Raw genomic sequence first — 18,075 nt, 5'->3', positions numbered from 1 at the left:
AAGAAGCATTTGCTAGTAATGTCAAAATTCCTACCGCACCTGGTGTTCCCATGTGGTCTCCCATCCAAATACTAACCAGGCAAAAACTGCTTAGCTTCCAAGAATAGACCTGATTAGGACTATCCAGTGTGATACAGCTGTAGGTGAAGACTATCAACTTCTTTGCCCCCTTATACTTATATCTACAAGTAATCTACTGAAAAAGTTTCCAAACTGTATTGTTGGAGATAAAAAAAAATCATGTGTTGGTAATGTAAAAAGACCTACAGGACCTGGCGCTAGCAGATGGTCTAAAATAAAACTACTTTCCCCAAGGAAAAAGTTATCAATTTGAATAGCTGGAGAAAAGAAGCATTTGCAAGTAATGTCAAAATGCTTACAGCACCTGGTGTTCCCACGTGGTCTCCCATCCAAATACTAACCAGGCCTAACACTGCTTAGCTGCCAAGATTGGACATGATTGGGCATAGCCAGTGTGGTACAGCTGTAGGTGAAGACTAACAACGTTTTTGCCCTCTTCTACTTACTGTATATCTACAAGTAATCTACTGAAAAAGCTTCCAAACTGTATTGTTGGAGTTAAATAAAATAATGTGTTGGTAATGTAAAAAGATCTACAGGACCTGGTACTAGCAGGTGGTCTCAAATAAAACTACTAACTAGGCACAGCGCGGTTTAGCTGCCAAAAACAGCTGGAATTGGGCCTAAGCAGTGTGGTAAAGATGTTGTTCAAAGATACAGTGTCTGTTTGACCCCTTCCTTTTCTCTATACTATTAATCCAAAGAAAAAAAATTCCAATTTGAATAGCTGCAGAAAATAAGCATTTTCCAGAAATGTCGAAATTACTACTGCATCTGGTGTTCTAATGTGGTCTCCCATCCAAGTACTAACAAAGCAAAACACTGCTTAGCTGCCAAGACTGGACAAGATTGGGACTATCCAGTGTGATACAGCTGGAGGTGAAAACTGTCAACTATTTTGCCCGCTTATACTTATATCTACAAGTAATCTACTGAAAAAGTTTCCAAACTGTAATATTGGAGATAAATAAAATAATGTGTTGGTAATGTAAAAAGATCTACAGGACCTGGTACTAGCAGGTGGTCTCAAATAAAACTACTAACTAGGCACAGCGCGGTTTAGCTGCCAAAAACAGCTGGAATTGGGCCTAAGCAGTGTGGTAAAGATGTTGTTCAAAGATACAGTGTCTGTTTGACCCCTTCCTTTTCTCTATACTATTAATCCAAAGAAAAAAAATTCCAATTTGAATAGCTGCAGAAAAAAAGCATTTTCCAGAAATGTCAAAATTACTACTGCATCTGGTGTTCTAATGTGGTCTCCCATCCAAGTACTAACCAGGCAAAACACTGCTTAGCTGCCAAGACTGTACACAATCGGGACTATCCAGTATGATACATCTGTAGGTGAAAACTACCAGCTTTTTTGCCCCCTTATACTTATATCTACAAGTAAACTACTGAAAGAGTTTCCAAACTGTATTGTTGGAGATAAAAAAATCATGTGTTGGTAATGTAAAAAGACCTACAGGACCTGGTACTAACAGATGGTCTAAAATAAAACTACTCTCCATAAAGAAAAAGTTATCAATTTGAATAGCTTTAGAAAAGAAGCATTTGCTAGTAATGTCAAAATTCTTACAGCACCTGGTTTTCCCACGTGGTCTCCCATCCAAGTACTAATCAGGCCTATCACTGCTTAGCTGCCAAGATTGGACATGATTGGGCCTAGCCAGTATGGTACAGCTGTAGGTGAAGACTAGCAACGGTTTTGCCCTCTTCTACTTACAGGTATATCTACAAGTAATCTACTGAAAAAGTTTGCAAACTGTATTGTTGGAGTTAAATAAAATAATGTGTTTGTAATGTAAAAAGATCTACAGGACCTGGTACTAGCAGGTGGTCTCAAATAAAACTACTAACTAGGCACAGCGCGGTTTAGCTGCCAAAAACAGCTGGAATTGGGCCTAAGCAGTGTGGTAAAGATGTTGTTCAAAGATACAGTGTCTGTTTGACCCCTTCCTTTTCTCTATACTATTAATCCAAAGAAAAAAAATTCCAATTTGAATAGCTGCAGAAAATAAGCATTTTCCAGAAATGTCAAAATTACTACTGCATCTGGTGTTCTAATGTGGTCTCCCATCCAAGTACTAACCAGGCAAAACACTGCTTAGCTGCCAAGACTGGACATGATTGGGACTATGCAGTGTGATACTGCTGGAGGTGAAAACTGTCAACTATTTTGCCCGCTTATACTTATATCTACAAGTAATCTACTGAAAAAGATTCCAAACTGTAATATTGGAGATAAATAAAATAATGTGTTGGTAATGTAAAAAGATCTACAGGACCTGGTACTAGCAGGTGGTCTCAAATAAAACTACTCTTTCCCAAAGAAAACGTTATCAATTTGAATAGCTGGAGAAAAGAAGCATTTGATAGTAATGTCAAAATTCCTACCGCACCTGGTTTTCCCATGTGGTCTCCCATCCAAGTACTAACCAGGCAATACACTGCTTAGCTGCCATGACTGGACATGATTTTGATTTTCCAGTGCGATAAAGCTGGAGGTGAAAACTATCAACTATTTTGCCCCCTTATACTTATACCTACAAGTAATCTACTGAAAAAAATTCCAAACTGTGTTGTTGGAGATAAAAAAATCATGTGTTGGTAATGTAAAAAGATCTACAGGACCTGGTACTAGCAGATGGTCTCAAATAAAACTACTAACTAGGCACCAGCGTGGTTTAGCTGCCAAAAACAGCTGGAATTGGGCCTAAGCAGTGTGGTAAAGATGTTGTTCAAAGATACTGTGTCTGTTTGACCCCTTCCTTTTCTCTATACTATTAATCCAAAGAAAAAAAAATCCAATTTGAATAGCTACAGAAAAGAAGCATTTTCCAGAAATGTAAAAATTCCTACTGCATCTGGTGTTCCCATGTGGTCTCCCATCCAAATACTAACCAGGCAAAAACTGCTTAGCTTCCAAGAATAGACCTGATTGGGAGTATCCAGTGTGATACAGCTGTAGGTGAAGACTAACAACTTCTTTGCCCCCTTATACTTATATCTACAAGTAATCTACTGAAAAAGTTTCCAAACTGTATTGTTGGAGATAAAAAAAATCATGTGTTGGTAATGTAAAAAGACCTACAGGACCTGCCACTAGCAGATGGTCTAAAATAAAACTACTTTCCCCAATGAAAAAGTTATCAATTTGAATAGCTGGAGAAAAGAATCATTTGCTAGTAATGTCAAAATGCTTACAGCACCTGGTGTTCCCACGTGGTCTCCCATCCAAGTACTAACCAGGCCTAACACTGCTTAGCTGCCAATATTGGACATGATTGGGCCTAACCAGTGTGGTACAGCTGTAGGTGAAGACTAACAACGTTTTTGCCCTCTTCTACTTACTGTATATCTACAAGTAATCTACTGAAAAAGTTTCCAAACTGTATTGTTGGAGTTAAATAAAATAATGTGTTGGTAATGTAAAAAGATCTACAGGACCTGGTACTAGCAGGTGGTCTCAAATAAAACTACTAACTAGGCACAGCGCGGTTTAGCTGCCAAAAACAGCTGGAATTGGGCCTAAGCAGTGTGGTAAAGATGTTGTTCAAAGATACAGTGTCTGTTTGACCCCTTCCTTTTCTCTATACTATTAATCCAAAGAAAAAAAATCCAATTTGAATAGCTACAGAGAAGAAGCATTTTCTAGAAATGTCAAAATTCCTACTGCACCTGGTGTTCCCATTTGGTCTCCCATCCAAGTACTAACCAGGCAAAACACTGCTTAGCTGCCAAGACTGGACATGATTGGGACTATCCATTGTGATACAGCTGGAGGTGAAAACTATCAACTATTTTGCCCGCTTATACTTATATCTACAAGTAATCTACTGAAAAAGTTTCCAAACTGTATTTTTGGAGATAAAAAAATCATGTGTTGGTAAGGTAAAAAGACCTACAGAACCTGGTACTAACAGATGGTCTAAAATAAAACTACTCTCCATAAAGAAAAAGTTATCAATTTGAATAGCTGGAGAAAAGAAGCATTTGCTAGTAATGTCAAAATTCTTACAGCACCTGGTTTTCCCACGTGGTCTCCCATCCAAGTACTAACCAGGCCTATCACTGCTTAGCTGCCAAGATTGGACATGATTGGGCCTAGACAGTATGGTACAGCTGTAGGTGAAGACGAGCAACGGTTTTGCCCTCTTCTACTTACAGGTATATCTACAAGTAATCTACTGAAAAAGTTTGCAAACTGTATTGTTGGAGTTAAATAAAATAATGTGTTGGTAATGTAAAAAGACCTACAGGACCTGATACTAGCTGGTGGTCTCAAATAAAACTACTAATCAGACACAGCACTGTTTAGCTGCCAAAAGCAGATGGAATGGGTCCTAAGCAGTGTGGTAAAGATTTTGTTCATGGATATATTGTCTGTTTGACCCCTTCCTTTTCTCTATACTATTAATCCAAAGAAAAAAAAATCCAATTTGAATAGCTACAGAAAAGAAGCATTTTCCAGAAATGTAAAAATTCCTACTGCATCTGGTGTTCCCATGTGATCTCCCATCCAAGCACTAACCAGGCAAAACACTGCTTAGCTGCCAAGAATGTATATGATCGGGACTATCCATAGTGATACAGCTGTAGGTGAAAACTATCAACTATTTTGCCCACTTATACATATATCTACAAGTAATCTACTGAAAAAGTTTCCAAACTGTACTGTTGGAGATAAAAAAATCATGTGTTGGTAATGTAAAAAGACCTACAGGACCTGGTGCTAGCAGATGGTCTAAAATAAAACTACTCTCCACAAAGAAAAAGTTATCAATTTGAATAGCTAGAGAAAAGAAGCATTTGCTAGTAATGTCAAAATTCCTACCGCACCTGGTGTTCCCATGTGGTCTCCCATCCAAATACTAACCAGGCAAAAACTGTATAGCTTCCAAGAATAGACCTGATTGGGACTATCCAGTGTGATACAGCTGTAGGTGAAGACTATCAACTTCTTTGCCCCCTTATACTTATATCTACGAGTAATCTACTGAAAAAGTTTCCAAACTGTATTGTTGGAAATAAAAAAAATCATGTGTTGGTAATGCAAAAAGACCTACAGGACCTGGCACTAGCAGATGGTCTAAAATAAAACTACTTTCCCCAAGGAAAAAGTTATCAATTTGAATAGCTGGAGAAAAGAAGCATTTGCTAGTAATGTCAAAATGCTTACAGCACCTGGTGTTCCCACGTGGTCTCCCATCCAAGTACTAACCAGGCCTATCACTGCTTAGCTGCCAAGATAGGACATGATTGGGCCTAGCCAGTGTGGTACAGTTGTAGGTGAAGACTAACAACGTTTTTGCCCTCTTCTACTTACTGTATATCTACAAGTAATCTACTGAAAAAGCTTCCAAACTGTATTGTTGGAGTTAAATAAAATAATGTGTTGGTAATGTAAAAAGATCTACAGGACCTGGTACTAGCAGGTGGTCTCAAATAAAACTACTAACTAGGCACAGCGCGGTTTAGCTGCCAAAAACAGCTGGAATTGGGCCTAAGCAGTGTGGTAAAGATGTTGTTCAAAGATACAGTGTCTGTTTGACCCCTTCCTTTTCTCTATACTATTAATCCAAAGAAAAAAAAATCCAATTTGAATAGCTGCAGAAAATAAGCATTTTCCAGAAATGTCGAAATTACTACTGCATCTGGTGTTCTAATGTGGTCTCCCATCCAAGTACTAACCAGGCAAAACACTGCTTAGCTGCCAAGATTGGGACTATCCAGTGTGATACAGCTGGAGGTGAAAACTGTCGACGATTTTGCCCGCTTATACTTATATCTACAAGTAATCTACTGAAAAAGTTTCCAAACTGTAATATTGGAGATAAATAAAATAATGTGTTGGTAATGTAAAAAGATCTACAGGACCTGGTACTAGCAGGTGGTCTCAAATAAAACTACTAACTAGGCACAGCGCGGTTTAGCTGCCAAAAACAGCTGGAATTGGGCCTAAGCAGTGTGGTAAAGATGTTGTTCAAAGATACAGTGTCTGTTTGACCCCTTCCTTTTCTCTATACTGAATACAAAAGAGTATCAACCAAACGGTGCGCAATAAAGTACCTCGTGCAGCTATCAACAAATTCACACAGTAGAATAACACCCGTAACTACTGACAATAGGACAATGTAGACAGAAAGATTATGAATTTGAAACAACAGCGCTCAAGGTGACAATATGTAAAAAATGAACAATACTTATGCTCATATAGGTACTGGATTAACTGGTTTCACAGGGTATAGTACCTAGTAGTAACGTGATCTAGTTCTCCCCTAATAATGAAACAGGGGAGACACAATACAACAAAAGATAGTGCAGATCAATTGGATAAAAGATATTTAATACAATAATTGCACTTACAATAAAGTGACTTTGGTAAAAGCACAAGACAAGTGATCCTTTTGGGGCAAAACAGCAGACAGATGGATAAGAGTCCTCAGGTCCTGGGTTCCCTGCTTCCGGAAACAGACAGCCACAGTCCTTTGGGTCCACAACGCACAGCCCTTCACGATCCACTAGGGCCTTTTGAATTTTCGAGGTAGGGTCTCCCCTTAGTTTTTTATACGTATCCCCCTGGTCTAACTGTTTGTGGATTTCTGCCAAGTAGGCATTTTTATTCATCAATACAACACCCCCCCCCCCTTGTCAGCTGGCTTTACAATTAAGTTTTTATCATCTTTAAGATCTTTTAAAGCCTCTGATTCTTTTTTGGTAAGGTTCAATTTACTTTTTTTGCTTCTTTTTGTGATTTTTTCTATTTCTTCACACACAATCGTGTTGAAGCAATCCAGAAAAGAACCTCTGCAATGGGTGGGGTTTTCACCCGGAAGTCGGAAATCACACGCCGATTAGCGGCGATTGTGTACAGCTGTATATAGGTATATATACTTGGACTTGGACATTATTTCAGCACGCTGCTGATGAAGGACATTGTTCCGAAACGCGTCTAGCGTGCTACTTCGTTTTATTCTGGACTAAGTGGATCGTGAAGGGCTGTGCGTTGTGGACCCAAAGGACTGTGGCTGTCTGTTTCCGGAAGCAGGGAACCCAGGACCTGAGGACTCTTATCCATCTGTCTGCTGTTTTGCCCCAAAAGGATCACTTGTCTTGTGCTTTTACCAAAGTCACTTTATTGTAAGTGCAATTATTGTATTAAATATCTTTTATCCAATTGATCTGCACTATCTTTTGTTGTATTGTGTCTCCCCTGTTTCATTATTAGGGGAGAACCAGATCACGTTACTACTAGGTACTATACCCTGTGAAACCAGTTAATCCAGTACCTATATGAGCATAAGTATTGTTCATTTTTTACATATTGTCACCTTGAGCGCTGTTGTTTCAAATTCACAATCTTTCTGTCTACATTTTCTCTATACTATTAATCCAAAGAAAAAAAATTCCAATTTGAATAGCTGCAGAAAATAAGCATTTTCCAGAAATTTCAAAATTACTACTGCATCTGGTGTTCTAATGTGGTCTCCCATCCAAGTACTAACCAGGCAAAACACTGCTTAGCTGCCAAGACTGGACATGATTGGGACTATCCAGTGTGATACAGCTGGAGGTGAAAACTGTCAACTATTTTGCCTGCTTATACTTATATCTACAAGTAATTTACTGAAAAAGTTTCCAAACTGTAATATTGGAGATAAATAAAATAATGTGTTGGTAATGTAAAAAGATCTACAGGACCTGGTACTAGCAGGTGGTCTCAAATAAAACTACTAACTAGGCACAGCGCGGTTTAGCTGCCAAAAACAGCTGGAATTGGGCCTAAGCAGTGTGGTAAAGATGTTGTTCAAAGATACAGTGTCTGTTTGACCCCTTCCTTTTCTCTATACTATTAATCCAAAGAAAAAAAATTCCAATTTGAATAGCTGCAGAAAATAAGCATTTTCCAGAAATGTCAAAATTACTACTGCATCTGGTGTTCTAATGTGGTCTCCCATCCAAGTACTAACCAGGCAAAACACTGCTTAGCTGCCAAGACTGTACACAATCGGGACTATCCAGTATGATACAGCTGTAGGTGAAGACTATCAGCTTTTTTGCCCCCTTATACTTATATCTACAAGTAAACTACTGAAAGAGTTTCCAAACTGTATTGTTGGAGATAAAAAAATCATGTGTTGGTAATGTAAAAAGACCTACAGGACCTAGTACTAACAGATGGTCTAAAATAAAACTACTCTCCATAAAGAAAAAGTTATCAATTTGAATAGCTTTAGAAAAGAAGCATTTGCTAGTAATGTCAAAATTCTTACAGCACCTGGTTTTCGCACGTGGTCTCCCATCCAAGTACTAATCAGGCCTATCACTGCTTAGCTGCCAAGATTGAACATGATTGGGCCTAGCCAGTATGGTACAGCTGTAGGTGAAGACTAGCAACGGTTTTGCCCTCTTCTACTTACAGGTATATCTACAAGTAATCTACTGAAAAAGTTTGCAAACTGTATTGTTGGAGTTAAATAAAATAATGTGTTGGTAATGTAAAAAGATCTACAGGACCTGGTACTAGCAGGTGGTCTCAAATAAAACTACTAACTAGGCACAGCGCGGTTTAGCTGCCAAAAACAGCTGGAATTGGGCCTAAGCAGTGTGGTAAAGATGTTGTTCAAAGATACAGTGTCTGTTTGACCCCTTCCTTTTCTCTATACTATTAATCCAAAGAAAAAAAATTCCAATTTGAATAGCTGCAGAAAATAAGCATTTTCCAGAAATGTCAAAATTACTACTGCATCTGGTGTTCTAATGTGGTCTCCCATCCAAGTACTAACCAGGCAAAACACTGCTTAGCTGCCAAGACTGGACATGATTGGGACTATCCAGTGTGTTACAGCTGGAGGTGAAAACTGTCAACTATTTTGCCCGCTTATACTTATATATACAAGTAATCTACTGAAAAAGTTTCCAAACTGTAATATTGGAGATAAATAAAATAATGTGTTGGTAATGTAAAAAGACCTACAGGACCTGGTATTAACAGATGGTCTAAAATAAAACTACTCTCCATAAAGAAAAAGTTATAAATTTGAATAGCTGGAGAAAAGAAGCATTTGCTAGTAATGTCAAAATTCCTACAGCACCTGGTGTTCCCATGTTGTCTCCCATCCAAGTACTAACCAGGCAATACACTGCTTAGCTGCAATGACTGGACATGATTGGGACTATCCAGTGTGATACAGCTGGAGGTGAAAACTGTCAACTATTTTGCCCGCTTATACTTATATATACAAGTAATCTACTGAAAAAGTTTCCAAACTGTAATATTGGAGATAAATAAAATAATGTGTTGGTAATGTAAAAAGACCTACAGGACCTGGTATTAACAGATGGTCTAAAATAAAACTACTCTCCATAAAGAAAAAGTTATAAATTTGAATAGCTGGAGAAAAGAAGCATTTGCTAGTAATGTCAAAATTCCTACAGCACCTGGTGTTCCCATGTTGTCTGCCATCCAAGTACTAACCAGGCAATACACTGCTTAGCTGCAATGACTGGACATGATTGGGACTATCCAGTGTGATACAGCTGGAGGTGAAAACTATTAACTATTTTGCCCCCTTATACTTATATCTACAAGTAATCTACTGAAAAAATTTCGATACTGTATTGTTGGAGATAAAAAAATCATGTGTTGCTAATGTAAAAAGATCTACAGGACCTGGTACTAGCAGGTGGTCTCAAATAAAACTACTAACTAGGCACCAGCGCGATTTAGCTGCCAAAAACAGCTGGAATTGGGCCTAAGCAGTGTGGTAAAGATGTTGTTCAAAGATACTGTGTCTGTTTGACCCCTTCCTTTTCTCTATACTATTAATCCAAAGAAAAAAAATCCAATTTGAATAGCTACAGAAAAGAAGCATTTTCCAGAAATGTAAAAATTCCTACTGCATCTGGTGTTCCCATGTGATCTCCTATCCAAGTACTAACCAGGCAAAACACTGCTTAGCTGCCAAGACTGTACATGATCGGGACTATCCAGTATGATACAGCTGTATGTGAAGACTATCAACTATTTTGCCCCCTTATACTTATATCTACAAGTAATCTACTGAAAAAGTTTGCAAACTGTATTGTTGGAGTTAAATAAAATAATGTGTTGGTAATGTAAAAAGACCTACAGGACCTGATACTAGCCGGTGGTCTCAAATAAAACTACTAATCAGACACAGCACTGTTTAGCTGCCAAAAGCAGATGGAATGGGTCCTAAGCAGTGTGGTAAAGATTTTGTTCATGGATATATTGTCTGTTTGACCCCTTCCTTTTCTCTATACTATTAATCCAAAGAAAAAAAATCCAATTTGAATAGCTACAGAGAAGAAGCATTTTCCAGAAATGTCAAAATTCCTACTGCACCTGGTGTTCCCATTTGGTCTCCCATCCAAGTACTAACCAGGCAAAACACTGCTTAGCTGCCAAGACTGGACATGATTTGGACTATCCAGTGTGATACAGCTGGAGGTGAACACTATCAACTATTTTGCCCACTTATACTTATATCCACAAGTAATCTACTGAAAAAGTTTCCAAACTGTATTATTGGAGATAAAAAAAATCATGTGTTGGTAATGTAAAAAGACCTACAGGACCTGGTACTAACAGATGGTCTAAAATAAAACTACTCTCCATAAAGAAAAAGTTATCAATTTGAATAGCTGGAGAAAAGAAGCATTTGCTAGTAATGTCAAAATGCTTACAGCACCTGGCTTTTACATGTGGTCTCCCATCCAAGTACTAACCAGGCCTATCACTGCTTAGCTGCGGAGATTGGACATGATTGAGCCTAGCCAGTATGGTACAGCTTTAGGTGAAGACTAACAACGGTTTTGCCCTCTTCTACTTACAGGTATATCTTCAAGTAATCTACTGAAAAAGTTTGCAAACTGTATTGTTGGAGTTAAATAAAATAATGTGTTGGTAATGTAAAAAGACCTACAGGACCTGATACTAGCCGGTTGTCTCAAATAAAACTACTAATCAGACACAGCACTGTTTAGCTGCCAAAAGCAGATGGAATGGGTCCTAAGCAGTGTGGTAAAGATTTTGTTCATGGATATATTGTCTGTTTGACCCCTTCCTTTTCTCTATACTATTAATCCAAAGAAAAAAAATCCAATTTGAATAGCTACAGAGAAGAAGCATTTTCCAGAAATGTCAAAATTCCTACTGCACCTGGTGTTCCCATTTGGTCTCCCATCCAAGTACTAACCAGGCAAAACACTGCTTAGCTGCCAAGACAGGACATGATTGGGACTATCCAGTGTGATCCAGCTGGAGGTGAAAACTATCAACTATTTTGCCCACTTATACTTAAATCTACAAGTAATCTACTGAAAAAGTTTCCAAACTGTAATATTGGAGATAAAAAAATCATGTGTTGGTAATGTAAAAAGATCTACAGGACCTGGTACTAGCAGGTGGTCTCAAATAAAACTACTAACTAGGCACCAGCGCGGTTTAGCTGCCAAAAACAGCCGGAATTGGGCCTAAGCAGTGTGGTAAAGATGTTGTTCAAAGATACTGTGTCTGTTTGACCCCTTCCTTTTCTCTATACTATTAATACAAAGAAAAAAAATCCAATTTGAATAGCTACAGAAAGGAAGCATTTTCCAGAAATGTAAAAATTCCTACTGCATCTGGTGTTCCCATGTGATCTCCCATCCAAGTACTAACCAGGCAAAACACTGCTTAGCTGCCAAGACTGTACATGATCGGGACTATCCAAAGTGATACTGCTGTAGGTGAGGATTGTCAACTTTTTTGCCCCCTTATACTTATATCTACAAGTAATCTACTGAAAAAGTTTCCGAACTGTATTGTTGGAGATAAAAAAATCATGTGTTGGTAATGTAAAAAGACCTACAGGACCTGGTGCTAGCAGATGGTCTAAAATAAAACTACTCTCCCCAAAGAAAAAGTTATCAATTTGAATAGCTGGAGAAAAGAAGCATTTGCTAGTAATGTCAAAATTCCTACCGCACCTGGTGTTCCCATGTGGTCTCCCATCCAAATACTAACCAGGCAAAAACTGCTTAGCTTCCAAGAATAGACCTGATTGGGACTATACAGTGTGATAAAGCTGTAGGTGAAGACTATCAACTTCTTTGCCCCCTTATACTTATATCTACAAGTAATCTACTGAAAAAGATTCCAAACTGTATTGTTGGAGATAAAAAAAAATCATGTGTTGGTAATGTAAAAAGACCTACAGGACCTGGCACTAGCAGATGGTCTAAAATAAAACTACTTTCCCCAAGGAAAAAGTTATCAATTTGAATAGCTGGAGAAAAGAAGCATTTGCTAGTAATGTCAAAATGCTTACAGCACCTGGTGTTCCCACGTGGTCTCCCATCCAAATACTAAACAGACCTAACACTGCTTAGCTGCCAAGATTGGACATGATTGGGCCTAGCCAGTGTGGTACAGCTGTAGGTGAAGACTAATAACGTTTTTGCCCTCTTCTACTTACTGTATATCTACAAGTAATCTACTGAAAAAGTTTCCAAACTGTATTGTTGGAGTTAAATAAAATAATGTGTTGGTAATGTAAAAAGATCTACAGGACCTGGTACTAGCAGGTGGTCTCAAATAAAACTACTAACTAGGCACAGCGCGGTTTAGCTGCCAAAAACAGCTGGAATTGGGCCTAAGCAGTGTGGTAAAGATGTTGTTCAAAGATACAGTGTCTGTTTGACCCCTTCCTTTTCTCTATACTATTAATCCAAAGAAAAAAATTCCAATTTGAATAGCTGCAGAAAATAAGCATTTTCCAGAAATGTCAAAATTACTACTGCATCTGGTGTTCTAATGTGGTCTCCCATCCAAGTACTAACCAGGCAAAACACTGCTTAGCTGCCAAGACTGAAAACAATCGGGACTATCCAGTATGATACAGCTGTATGTGAAGACTATCAGCTTTTTTGCCCCCTTATACTTATATCTAGAAGTAATCTACTGAAAAAGTTTCCAAACTGTATTGTTGGAGATAAAAAAATCATGTGTTGGTAATGTAAAAAGACCTACAGGACCTGGTACTAACAGATGGTCTAAAATAAAACTACTCTCCATAAAGAAAAAGTTATCAATTTGAATAGCTGGAGAAAAGAAGCATTTGCTAGTAATGTCAAAATTCCTACAGCACCTGGTTTTCCCACGTGGTCTCCCATCCAAGTACTAACCAGGCCTATCACTGCTTACCTGCCAAGATTGGACATGATTGGGCCTAGCCAGTATGGTACAGCTGTAGGTGAAGACTAGCAACGGTTTTGCCCTCTTCTACTTACAGGTATATCTACAAGTAATCTACTGAAAAAGTTTGCAAACTGTATTGTTGGAGTTAAATAAAATAATGTGTTGGTAATGTAAAAAAACCTACAGGACCTGATACTAGCCGGTGGTCTCAAATAAAACTACTAATCAGACACAGCACTGTTTAGCTGCCAAAAGCAGATGGAATGGGTCCTAAGCAGTGTGGTAAAGATTTTGTTCATGGATATATTGTCTGTTTGACCCCTTCCATTTCTCTATACTATTAATCCAAAGAAAAAAAAAATCCAATTTGAATAGCTACAGAGAAGAAGCATTTTCCAGAAATGTCAAAATTCCTACTGCACCTGGTGTTCCCATTTGGTCTCCCATCCAAGTACTAACCAGGCAAAACACTGCTTAGCTGCCAAGACTGGACATGATTGGGACTATCCAGTGTGATACAGCTGGAGGTGAAAACTATCAACTATTTTGCCCACTTATACTTATATCTACAAGTAATCTACTGAAAAAGTTTCCAAACTGTAATGTTGGAGATAAAAAAAATCATGTGTTGGTAATGTAAAAAGACCTACAGGACCTGGTACTAACAGATGGTCTAAAATAAAACTACTCTTCCGCAAAGAAAAAGTTATCAATTTGAATAGCTGGAGAAAAGAAGCATTTGCTAGTAATGTCAAAATTCCTACCGCACCTGGTGTTCCCATGTGGTCTCCCATACAAGTACGAACCAGGCAATACACTGCTTAGCTGCCAAGACTGGACATGATCGGGACTATCCAGTGTGATACAGCTGGAGGTGAAAACTATCAACTATTTTGCCCCCTTATACTTATATCTACAAGTAATCTACTGAAAAAATTTCCAAACTGAATTGTTGGAGATAAAAAAATCATGTGTTGGTAATGTAAAAAGATCTACAGGACCTGGTACTAACAGATGGTCTAAAATAAAACTACTCTCCATAAAGAAAAAGTTATCAATTTGAATAGCTGGAGAAAAGAAGCATTTGCTAGTAATGTCAAAATTCTTACAGCACCTGGTTTTCCCACATGGTCTCCCATCCAAGTACTAACCAGGCCTATCACTGCTTAGCTGCCAAGATTGGACATAATTGGGCCTAGCCAGTATAGTACAGCTGTGGGTGAAGACTAGCAACGGTTTTGCCCTCTTCTACTTACAGGTATATCTACAAGTAATCTACTGAAATAGTTTGCAAACTGTATTGTTGGAGTTAAATAAAATAATGTGTTGGTAATGTAAAAAGACCTACAGGACCTGATACTAGCCGGTGGTCTCAAATAAAACTACTAATCAGACACAGCACTGTTTAGCTGCCAAAAGCAGATGGAATGGGTCCTAAGCAGTGTGGTAAAGATTTTGTTCATGAATATATTGTCTGTTTGACCCCTTCCTTTTCTCTATACTATTAATCCAAAGAAAAAAAATCCAATTTGAATAGCTACAGAGAAGAAGCATTTTCCAGAAATGTCAAAATTCCTACTGCACCTGGAGTTCCCATTTGGTCTCCCATCCAAGTACTAACCATGCAAAACACTGCTTAGCTGCCAAGACTGGACATGCTTGGGACTATCCAGTGTGATACAGCTGGAGGTGAAAACTATAAACTATTTTGCCCACTTATACTTATATATACAAGTAATCTACTGAAAAAGTTTCCAAACTGTAATATTGGAGATAAAAAAAATCATGTGTTGGTAATGTAAAAAGATCAACAGGACCTGGTACTAGCAGGTGATCTCAAATAAAACTACTAACTAGGCACCAGCGCGGTTTAGCTGCCAAAAACAGCCGGAATTGGGCCTAAGCAGTGTGGTAAAGATGTTGTTCAAAGATACTGTGTCTGTTTGACCCCTTCCTTTTCTCTATACTATTAATCCAAAGAAAAAAAATCAAATTTGAATAGCTACAGAAAAGAAGCATTTTCCAGAAATGTAAAAATTCCTACTGCATCTGGTGTTCCCATGTGATCTCCCATCCAAGTAATAACCAGGCAAAACACTGCTTAGCTGCCAAGACTGTACATGATCGGGACTATCCAGTGTGATACAGCTGTAGGTGTAAACTGTCAACTATTTTGCCCGCTTATACATATATCTACAAGTAATCTACTGAAAAAGTTTCCAAACTGTATTGTTGGAGATAAAAAAATCATGTGTTGGTAATGTAAAAAGACCTACAGGACCTGGTGCTAGCAGATGGTCTAAAATAAAACTACTCTCCACAAAGAAAAAGTTATCAATTTGAATAGCTAGAGAAAAGAAGCATTTGCTAGTAATGTCAAAATTCCTACCGCACCTGGTGTTCCCATGTGGTCTCCCATCCAAATACTAACCAGGCAAAAACTGTATAGCTTCCAAGAATAGACCTGATTGGGACTATCCAGTGTGATACAGCTGTAGGTGAAGACTATCAACTTCTTTGCCCCCTTATACTTATATCTACAAGTAATCTACTGAAAAAGTTTCCAAACTGTATTGTTGGAGATAAAAAAAAAATCATGTGTTGGTAATGTAAAAAGACCTACAGGACCTGGCACTAGCAGATGGTCTAAAATAAAACTACTTTCCCCAAGGAAAAAGTTATCAATTTGAATAGCTGGAGAAAAGAAGCATTTGCTAGTAATGTCAAAATGCTTACAGCACCTGGTGTTCCCACGTGGTCTCCCATCCAAGTACTAACCAGGCCTAACACTGCTTAGCTGCCAAGATAGGACATGATTGGGCCTAGCCAGTGTTGTACAGCTGTAGGTGAAGACTACCAACGTTTTTGCCCTCTTCTACTTACTGTATATCTACAAGTAATCTACTGAAAAAGTTTGCAAACTGTATTGTTGGAGTTAAATAAAATAATGTGTTGGTAATGTAAAAAGATCTACAGGACCTGATACTAGCAGGTGGTCTCAAATAAACCTACTAACTAGGCACAGCGCGGTTTAGCTGCCAAAAACAGCCGGAATTGGGCCTAAGCAGTGTGGTAAAGATGTTGTTCAAAGATACTGTGTCTGTTTGACCCCTTCCTTTTCTCTATACTATTAATCCAAAGAAAAAAAATCCAATTTGAATAGCTACAGAAAAGAAGCATTTTCCAGAAATGTAAAAATTCCTACTGCATCTGGTGTTCCAATGTTGTCTCCCATCCAAGTAATAACCAGGCAAAACACTGCTTAGCTGCCAATACTGTACATGATCGGGACTATCCAGTGTGATACTGCTGTAGGTGTAAACTGTCAACTATTTTGCCAGCTTATACATATATCTACAAGTAATCTACTGAAAAAGTTTCCAAACTGTATTGTTGGAGATAAAAAAATCATGTGTTGGTAATGTAAAAAGACCTACAGGACCTGGTGCTAGCAGATGGTCTAAAATCAAACTACTCTCCACAAAGAAAAAGTTATCAATTTGAATAGCTAGAGAAAAGAAGCATTTGCTAGTAATGTCAAAATTCCTACCGCACCTGGTGTTCCCATGTGGTCTCCCATCCAAATACTAACCAGGCAAAAACTGTATAGCTTCCAAGAATAGACCTGTATGGGACTATCCAGTGTGATACAGCTGTAGGTGAAGACTATCAACTTCTTTGCCCCCTTATACTTATATCTACAAGTAATCTACTGAAAAAGTTTCCAAACTGTATTGTTGGAGATAAAAAAAAATCATGTGTTGGTAATGTAAAAAGACCTACAGGACCTGGCACTAGCAGATGGTCTAAAATAAAACTACTTTCCCCAAGGAAAAAGTTATCAATTTGAATAGCTGGAGAAAAGAAGCATTTGCTAGTAATGTCAAAATGCTTACAGCACCTGGTGTTCCCACGTGGTCTCCCATCCAAGTACTAACCAGGCCTAACACTGCTTAGCTGCCAAGATAGGACATGATTGGGCCTAGCCAGTGTTGTACAGCTGTAGGTGAAGGCTACCAACGTTTTTGCCCTCTTCTACTTACTGTATATCTACAAGTAATCTACTGAAAAAGTTTGCAAACTGTATTGTTGGAGTTAAATAAAATAATGTGTTGGTAATGTAAAAAGATCTACAGGACCTGATACTAGCAGGTGGTCTCAAATAAACCTACTAACTAGGCACAGCACGGTTTAGCTGCCAAAAACAGCTGGAATTGGGCCTAAGCAGTGTGGTAAAGATGTTGTTCAAAGATACAGTGTCTGTTTGACCCCTTCCTTTTCTCTATACTATTAATCCAAAGAAAAAAAAATCCAATTTGAATAGCTACAGAAAAGAAGCATTTTCCAGAAATTTCAAAATTACTACTGCATCTGGTGTTCTAATGTGGTCTCCCATCCAAGTACTAACCAGGCAAAACACTGCTTAGCTGCCAAGACTCGACATGATTGGGACTATCCAGTGTGATACAGCTAGAGGTGAAAACTATCAACAATTTTGCCCGCTTATACTTATATCTACAAGTAATCTACTGAAAAAGTTTCCAAACTGTAATATTTGAGATAAAAAAATTCATGTGTTGGTAATGTAAAAAGACCTACAGGACCTGGTACTAACAGATGGTCTAAAATAAAACTACTCTTCCCCAAAGAAAAAGTTATCAATTTGAATAACTGGAGAAAAGAAGCATTTGCTAGTAATGTCAAAATTCCGACCACACCTAGTTTTCCCATGTGGTCTCCCATCCAAGTACTAACCAGGCAATACACTGCTTAGCTGCCAAGACTGG

General features: G+C 38.2%; 7 pseudogenes; all 7 read right to left on the bottom strand.

The window, feature by feature from the left end:
• Window positions 1-373: 373 nt before the first annotated feature.
• LOC146060837 (5S ribosomal RNA) lies at window positions 374-492 on the bottom strand (annotated as a pseudogene).
• Window positions 493-1,653: 1,161 nt separating this feature from the next.
• LOC146061903 (5S ribosomal RNA) lies at window positions 1,654-1,772 on the bottom strand (annotated as a pseudogene).
• A 1,509-nt stretch (window positions 1,773-3,281) lies between these two features.
• Window positions 3,282-3,400, bottom strand: LOC146061755 (5S ribosomal RNA; annotated as a pseudogene).
• Window positions 3,401-13,226: 9,826 nt separating this feature from the next.
• LOC146061488 (5S ribosomal RNA) lies at window positions 13,227-13,345 on the bottom strand (annotated as a pseudogene).
• Window positions 13,346-14,390: 1,045 nt separating this feature from the next.
• LOC146061845 (5S ribosomal RNA) lies at window positions 14,391-14,509 on the bottom strand (annotated as a pseudogene).
• A 1,508-nt stretch (window positions 14,510-16,017) lies between these two features.
• LOC146061639 (5S ribosomal RNA) lies at window positions 16,018-16,136 on the bottom strand (annotated as a pseudogene).
• Window positions 16,137-17,177: 1,041 nt separating this feature from the next.
• LOC146061628 (5S ribosomal RNA) lies at window positions 17,178-17,296 on the bottom strand (annotated as a pseudogene).
• Window positions 17,297-18,075: the final 779 nt, after the last annotated feature.

This window comes from Crinia signifera, chromosome 2 (genome assembly GCF_055691185.1).
Source record: "Crinia signifera chromosome 2, ASM5569118v1, whole genome shotgun sequence".
In the NCBI taxonomy this organism is placed as follows: Eukaryota; Metazoa; Chordata; class Amphibia; order Anura; family Myobatrachidae; genus Crinia; species Crinia signifera.
This window is presented reverse-complemented; position numbering and strand designations above follow the sequence as displayed.